The following is a 9,012-nucleotide window of genomic DNA, read 5'->3' as shown; positions in this document are numbered from 1 at the left end:
ATCACTGCAGATGCTGATTGCAGCCATGAAATTAAAAGACGTTTGCTCCTTGGAAGGAAAGTTATGACCAACCTTGATAGTATATTAAAAAGCAGAGACATTACTTTGCCAACCAAGGTCCGTCTAGTCAAGGCAATGGTTTTTCCTGTGGTCATGTATGGATGTGAGAGTTGGACTGTGAAGAAAGCTGATCGCCGAAGAATTGATGCTTTTGAACTGTGGTGTTGGAGAAGACTCTTGAGAGTCCCTTATACTGCAAGGAGATCCAACCAGTCCATTCTAAAGGAGATCAATCCTGGGTGTTCATTGGAAGGACTGATGCTAAAGCTGAAACTCCAATACTTTGGCCACCTCATGCGACGAGTTGACTCACTGGAAAAGACTCTGATGCTGGGAAAGGTTGGGGGTGGGAGGAGAAGGGGACGACAGAGAATGAGATGGCTGGATGGCATCACCGACTCTGTGGACATGAGTTTGAGTGTACTCCGGGAGTTGGTGATGGATAGGGAGGCCTGGTGTGCTGTGATTCATGGGGTCGCGGAGAGTCGGACACAACTGAGCAACTGAACTGAACTGAATGAGTCTAAAGGTTTTTATGACCATGAGAATGTTGAACTGTGATCCCCCAAATGTGGAAAGACAAATTTCTAAATCTCTTCATGTTCTTCTATAAGCTATTTTTGTAATCCAAGGTACTTCTTGGTGTTTATTGACCATAATACCTTCTCCAAAAGGTCCATATAGTCAAAGCTATGGTTTTTCCAGTAGTCATGTACAAATGTCAGAGTTGGACCATAAAGAAGGCTGAGCGCTGAAGAACTGAGGCTTTTGAACTGTGAGGCTGGAGAAGATTCTTGAGAGTTCCTTGGACTACAAGGAGATCAAATCAGTCAATTCTAAAGGAAATCAACCCTGAATATTCATTGCAAGGACTGATGCTTCAGCTGAATCTCCAAAACTTTGGCCACTTAATGCAAGAGCTGACTCATTGGAAAAGACCCTGATGCTGGGAAAGATTGAAGGTAGGAGGAGAAGGGAACGACAGAGGACGAGATGGTTGGATGGTATCACTGACTCAACGGACATGAGTTTGTGCAAACTCTGGGAGATAGTGAAGGACAGGGAAACCTGCTGTGCTGCAGTCCATGGGGTTCCAAAGAGTCGGACACGACTTAGCGACTGAACAACAATAACAACCTTTTCCTGAAGAACGGATTATCTGGAAATAATCTTCAGCTGACAGTAGTACACAGGTTTACTGGGGAGTCCTCTTGAGTGTAACATCCATAAGTATAGTTGCCAAACCTCATAAATAAAAATACAGAGTGCCCATGCAATATTTGAATATACTAAAGCATTATTTGTTTGTACCTGGAGTTTTAATTAAACTGAACGTGTTGTATTTTATCTACATCCTTCCCTGTAAGGAGGTGAAGAAGACAGATTAGAAGGAAATGATTCTCTGTATGATTACAGTGAAGGTCTCAGATGATCCTGGGACACTTTGAAGCTAGTATGGTCCTCCATTTTTATTACAAATTCTGGCAAGAGGGCTAGACTATTGAATCTCTGAAATAGCAAATCATTGTCCTCATGGTGTCCCTGGGAGTGGGTATAACCTTGGATGGGATAGTTCCTTAAGGGCCAATGGGCACATTTCCAGCAGTTGGGAAATGACTGCCGTAGCACTGAAGAAGGAATCTGCATAGAACCCTACAGGGTCCAAGGTGCAGATGCCAACAATGTGTTAACTATTCACTTCCCATTAGGGGTTTAGCTTTATATCTAAATAGGTGGTGCTGGGCTCTTCAGTCGTGGTCCACTCTGTTGGACCCCAGGCGCTGTAGCCCGCCAGGCTCCTCTGTCCATGGGATTCTCCAGGCAAGAATACTGGAGTGGGTTGCCATACCCTTATCCAGGGAATCTTTCCGACCCAGGGATGGAACGTGGGTCTCCTGAATTGCAGGCAAATTCATTATCATCTGAACCACCAGGGAAGCCCCAAGGAGACAAGAACCCTTTCCCATCTGGGTGCCTGACTTTGGGAAATTCTGAGAGTTTCCTTCCTAAATGGAAGATGACATTCTACATTACCTCAACAGTGAAATGGAAAAGGAAATGGCAACCCACTCCGGGACTGTTGCCTGGGACATCCCATGGACAGAAGAGCCTGGTGGGCTACAGAGTCTATGGGGTCGCACAGAGTCAGACACGACTGAGCACACACACACCCACACATTCAACAGTGAAAGCCCTGTTGAGAAGCCCATGAGGCCTCTGTTTCTCTCTGAATCTGCAACCTCACCTCTTATGAATGCTTCCTTCCATTAACCCTTGAGTGAGTCACACTGATGCTGGATGATAATCCTCTGGTGGACTTGCTCCATCTCCCGGAATGAGTGTTGACATGAAGAATTCTGCAGATCCCCTACAGCCAGACCAATGATCCCAAACGTTAACCACATTGGATCCTGCCTGCACTTTATGCCTCTGGCTCCACACCCACCTTTCCGCCCACAGCACGAAGCCGGGAGCGCAGAGTCAGACACTAGCAGGGTGGTCCTCTGAGCACACCCTGGGGGCAAGAGACATGAAATATTTATTGACTGCAGGCCAGCGTTACAGGAACGCTGGCTGAAAGCACTGCAAGGGTGCCTCTGTAATATTCAAGGTAGACACAGCAACACTTACCAACCGCCTCACATGTCTTGGAGGAGGTTGCTTTGCTCTAATCCTCACAGCCCCCAAAGAAGCAGCTGTTTTCAGAAGGAGCAGATATAATCCTTTAAGACCAACGGTGGGAGGTAGTGTGTGTGTGTCATGTGGGTGTATGTGTGTGTTTCACCTGCTAAATGGTTAACAATTGTCCAGCTTCCTGCAAACAGGTAGAAAAGAGCTGAAAAGTTAGGGCAGACAGGGCTACTTTCCCCTTTCAATTTTTTAACCCACACACGTTCCATCCCATGGACGTCTATGTCATGAGAAATATATCAGATGCTGAGAAGCACAAGTCAGTTTTTCCCTTTCTAAGCAATACTGAAATTAGATGACCATTGACCTTCCAATCCCAGCTATCAGGTCAGTGTTGTGACAGATAGAATTAGAGGTCTCCATATAAAAATGTGGAGCTTCCCAGGTGGCGCCAGTCCTAAAGAACCCACCTGCCAATGCAGGAGACAAAAGAGATGCCAGTTTGATCTGTGTGTCGGAAAGATCCCCTGGAGAAGGGCATGGCAACCTGCTCCAGCATTCTTTCCTGGAAAATTCCATGGACAGAGAAGCCTGGCAGGCTACAGTCCATAATGTCACCAAGAGTCAAACACGACTGAAGCAACTTAACATGCATGTAGAAAAATATACCTCCTGTTTCCCATGCTTTATTGGGTTCCTAATTATCTTTCAATGATGTGTTGTTGTTTAGTGGTTAAGTCGTGTCTGACTCTTTTGCGACCCCCGTGGGCTGTAGTGACCCCATGAGCTGTAGCCCCCCCGGTTTCTTCTGTCCATGGGATTCTCCAGGCAAGAACACTGGGGAGGGTTGTCATGCCCTCCTCCAGAGAATCTTCCTGACCCAGGGATCAGGACCCGTGTCTCCTGCGTCTTCTACGTTGGCAGGCGGTTCTTTACAGCTGTGCCACCTGGGAACCCCCTCCCTTAGGCAGCAGTGAGATCTTGTGGTCTGTGCTCTGTGCGGGTGCCAGGCTCTGTGTCTTTTTCTCACTTGTCCTCCTGCTGTCCAGATGGTAAAGGCTAAGGATCTCAGACAACACAATTAATAAGGTGAAAACAAACTCTTTCTCAGAGCTGACCCAGTTTTAGAACCCAGTGACATAACAAATGTGGCAACAGAAATGGGCATGGCTTTCCTCCTAATCATCATTTAGAGGAACTGCAGGACTCAGAGGAGATTTATAGGAGTCATTGGCATGGCTGCCATTCTTTCATTACCTAAACAGAAAGCATGTTTTCACCCCTGTGTAATGCATCTTGTATGAAAAAAAGAGAGAGAATAAATAGAGAACATACAGTTTTCAACTGCTTTTCTCTTCTAGAATTTTAACATGTTCTGTCTCATTTTCTATTAGGACAGTGACTGTTAGGGAGCTCTTGGTATATCTCCTCTTCTGGTACACTGAATAGTATATTTCCCCTTGCTCTCAGAGGCCTTATCTGGAGAAGAATGTAGAACAACTAGCAAACTTTAAAAAATGTAAAAATGTAACATGTCTCAAAGCATGGAGGCAGGTTATGGAATGCACACCTCCCCCAAAGAGAGCCTAATGGTCAACGAAGCGGAGCTGTGGAAGCCGAGCCATAATTGCACTCTGGAGAGTAAAGACACTGTGTTGCCTCCTCAGCAGAAATTCACCTCCCTGTAGGAAAATCTGATAAATTTCCCAGTTTCCCACAGAGGGGATGACAGAGAATTTAATGAGAAACACATTGGAACTGGACCTGTCACTGTGTGATTATGCATTCACTAATCTCTCTGTAGGGTACAGAAAAAGGCGGTCTTCACTGAGAGAGTTTATCTGTGAAGCGGGGAGGGGGCAGGGAGGGAAGCATCGAGAAACAAATTACCAAAAAGTAATGTCTTCACTCTCCCACTGATACCTACTGACATCCCACTGGACTGCTGGTTTGGCCTGCAAACTGAAAAAAAAGGGGGAGGGGATTTGCACTGTCACCTATTTTTATGATTGGGGCTGAAATTGAACTTTCATACGGTAACTAAATTTATTGATACTTCAATGCAGCTTATGAGTGCCTGATATTTTTAGTCTGGGCTTGGGATTTGTGTTTGAGAAATCCAAATACAGTGAGGGAGGCAGCTGGTGTTCTGATTCTTGTTGTTAGAGTCATTTCATATCTTGCAGGAATTTTTCTTAACCATCATCATTATCAGCTTCATCAAATAAATCTTATTCAGCACCTTTATCCACTCTATAAGCATTTTGGAGCACCTAACATATTCAAGGAACCTATAATTATGTAGCCAGCACCTTGAATAAGTAGACTGTCCAATAGCCTTCACAAAGTGTTAAAGTCAGGGGAACACATTATTCAAAATTGCTATCATCTAAGAACATTTCTTATGTTCTTTTTATTAGCCTGAATTTGGGTTGGGCAGCATGCAAGGAGAGCAGCTATATTCTCTGCATAAGTTCAAAATCTATGAATACGTTTATTCACCTCTGCCTGGAACATACTGAACGAGTATTGAGCAAATGAAGAAACATTTCACTTGCTGAGTGCCTCATCTAAGCAGGATCTCAGCAAATACTAAATTAATTGGATAATAAGGGAAAGGTGATGGAAAGTTATGTCATGAGCTATACCTATTTGAAGTGTCAAGACGAGATCATTCATATTTCTTCATGAATTTCCAGAAGGCTTCATGAAGAAGGTGGCATTTTGGTCAAAATAGAGATATTCAAAAATTACATATTTAATTAAGATCTTGAAGTATTTATTATGAACAGTGTTGCTACTCTGACCATTCCTGACTGATTAATACAAATTTGCAAAATTCGTCACAAAATGGTTAAGCCCAGGATTGATCCCTATATTTAACATCTCTTAATCCAATGGCATACTCACTTAATTTTTTTCTTAATGTAAGACAAGGCCTTTAAAAAATAACAGCGTATTACTTCTTTAATGATCCCTTTCACATGGCTGTCCAGTTTCATCTGGACAGACTTTTAGTTCCACCTGGAGAGGACCATGTCTTCTTTTTGGTACCCCAACAGTTTAAGGCTCATGTAATCATTGATGACAAAGCTGGAAATGGCGTTCGAGTGCCTATGGTGGAATAAGGCTAGAGAGTGACTTTGGATAAATAAATACGTGTCAGGCAGGACAAAAGAAGATTTGAAATAAAAGTATGTAAGAGCTATTGATTTCTATCCTTTAATTACATAAAATTGCTTAAATACTCACATGGATGATTTGTAGTGCCATTGTCTGATGGTATATCTGAACCTTGTATGTGATTCTTAGATGGAAAAAATGCCTCTACTGACTCAGGCTGGGTTCTCCTCCTTGTTCGCTCAGGGAATGAGGTAGAGCAGGTAATGCTTTTCTTCCACTAATGCCTAATCATATGATAATCCTACTTCAGTACAATTGGACTGACTTCTAGAAGAAAAATAGAGGAGTCGTGTTCATTTGCCTGAAAGTTTCTTTCTTCGAAAAGGTGTAAAAAGATGATTGATTTTTAAAAAAAAATAGATTTTACATAATCAAAATTTAGATGTAGCAATGAAATAAATCTTAGAGAAGGTGTAGAATTCTTTGGACAAGATGCTTTTGTTAGCTTGCCATTGCTGCAGTGTCTACAATATTGTTTTTATTGTAAAAATTAACTGTACAAGAAATTTTCTGCAGCTATAAACATAGTGCCAGAATTCAAGTGCAGTATTTTCATTTTGTTATTGAAAATGTGAGAAGTTATGGCTAAATGCCTCTTTCCTTTGGAAGGGTAAAAATGTTAATATGAGAAATTTGTTCCGTTTTCTATTTCAAGATCAACTTTATAGAAAATCTACCTACCAGATTTATGTTGTTTTATTCTCAGGTCCAAGAAATAAAAGTTATCTAAGATGATAATATTGTTAAATTTGGAAAATCTTTTGTCAGTATCCTTTATCACCACCACACAATCTTATACAGCTGAGTCACTATAACTCAGGTAAAAGAACTAAGGTAATTTATATATAGCCACACTCTCAAATGAGTTCCTTAAAAAGTGATGGTATATTCTGTGAAATAAAAACCACAATGTTACTACATCTTATTGAAAGTTTCTATTTACCTCTACTGATGTTCCAAATAAAGATTATCAAAACTAAATTAAACACAAGTAATAAAACTGAAATGTCAGCCTGAAAGTGTTTGTTGTCTGTCTTCTGAACAAGTGTCCTAAATTGTAATGTAAAATTCATTGACATGTTTAGGTGAACACAATCACAATTAAATAACTTTATTGAATATTCGGTAGGTCTAGTTACTTCAAAATCACCAAAAACTACATAAGCAAGGGCCCCTTTAAAAAGTGCTAGGTATTAGTAAGGAATTATACATATTTCCTCCACATGAGGTCTTTCAATTAATTAATTTGAGTAACTTTATGCTTCAGTGAGATTTAATTAAATATAATTGTTTATGGCCAGTAAACAAAAGAGAAGTGTAATTTAAATTTTTTTTAGCTTTGCTTTAAATTTTGAAATTAATGAGTCTTGACTTGCATAATGTGTATTCTACTAAAGCTATTCTACTTTAACTTCCATATGCTAATCAAATCAAATTAGGATTACAAGATAAGGTAGTGTTTTTTAGTTTAACATAAACTACCAGCAATATTTGCCCAATACAACATATGTATTAACTTTATTATTAGCCATCATTAATACTACCTTTTTCTTGCCCATTCTGGGACACATTTCTACTGCTCCTCTGTTCTGCAATTTTATTTTTCATGTGCACTAAAAACTTGATATACAGTGTATAATTTTAAACAATATATGAGAATGAACTAGAGGATTATTTTTAGCTTTTACCATGTATGTAAGATAATATGACAGTTAGAGAAGAGTTGGACATACCTTTGTTGGCAAAATTTCATTGTTTCATTTAATCCAGGATATTTTTAATGTACAAATTAATTAAAACTTTTGTAGAATTTTATTTTTTTAAGTCATGCATTAAATGCAAACAACGTTTAATTAGATTATTGGTTCTATAATAAAAACACCATACTTGATATACATGTGATGTTTTAGTTGATAGATGGATTTTATATATATTATATATAATATGTATGTGTATAGTTTCTATTGAAACATAGCAATCTGCTTAAATGGTAGTAAGTTCAATTTTGTTGAGTTTCTACTTTGCATCTGTGAATCAAAATAAACTATACTGTGTTTCTAAAAAAAAGTTTATCAATATCTTTTAAAAGAAAAGAAACGTGCTTTAATACAAATCACAAACTTTCTGTGCACGATTTTTGCTCTTCCTATGGGATATACTTTTAAACATTAGCTTTACCATTTTTATTGCCACCTTTGTGAAGAAAATACTTCTGTCTCATAGAACTCCATAAAAATGATTACCCAAGAAAATAAATTATGTAAATTCTTTTCAGTTAAATTTTCTGTTTTACACCCAACATTCATTCAGTATTTGGGTTGACATTTAAGTGCCATTTTCAACTCTTCAGATTAAGGTTCCCATGTCACATAGCCAACTATTTAAAAATATACATCAGAAATTTTCCTTATAAAAGGGCAGATCTATTCACTGAGGTGAAGGATAGGAAACTCAAAGAGTGTTTGAGTAATAAGAATATTTTAGATAATGAGATTTGACATGGATAACTGTTACATGATTCATCTCCTTCGGTTCTCCGCGTTTTTCCACTAAGTGGGTTGCTCCCTGTGGATCTATATGGTGGAGATAGCAGAAGGTCATAGAAGAGGTATTTTAAGCACTCTGGTTTCATAGTCTATGCTTGATGGACAGAATAAAATGTATTCCTCCAGCTTTAAGGAATGAGGGCAGGGGGCAGATAAAGCGAGAAGTGAAAGCAAGGCAGAATTAGCTATCAATAAGCACTGAAAACTCGGTGCACTTGTACCTCTAATTCTTTTCCTTACCTTGACTTTTAATTCCACCAAAAAGTCCTTATATTTTCTCCTTACTTCTAACCCATTATAGCCCAGCCACCACAGAGACAGGATTCCATATAAAATCATGGATGTATACACACTCACACACATACACACAAACACAAGCTGAGCCTTTGGTGCTGTTGAAGAGAATTTAAACATTTTAAGATTTAAAACTAAACTTACATGATCTGAGGTATGGTAGAAAAATAATCATAATAAAAATTAAAAGTGCAATGAATGAGAACAATGAAAAAGAAATCCACATGTTAAAAATGGTCTATAAACATGTTTATAATTCATAAACTGCATTAAAAATGGTTGTTTTATGTCATCAATT

The sequence above is a fragment of the Moschus berezovskii genome, chromosome 5, assembly GCF_049115385.1.
Source record: "Moschus berezovskii isolate FMDL1 chromosome 5, NW_MosBer_1.0, whole genome shotgun sequence".
Lineage (NCBI taxonomy): Eukaryota > Metazoa > Chordata > Mammalia > Artiodactyla > Moschidae > Moschus > Moschus berezovskii.
Note: the sequence above shows the minus strand (reverse complement) of the source record.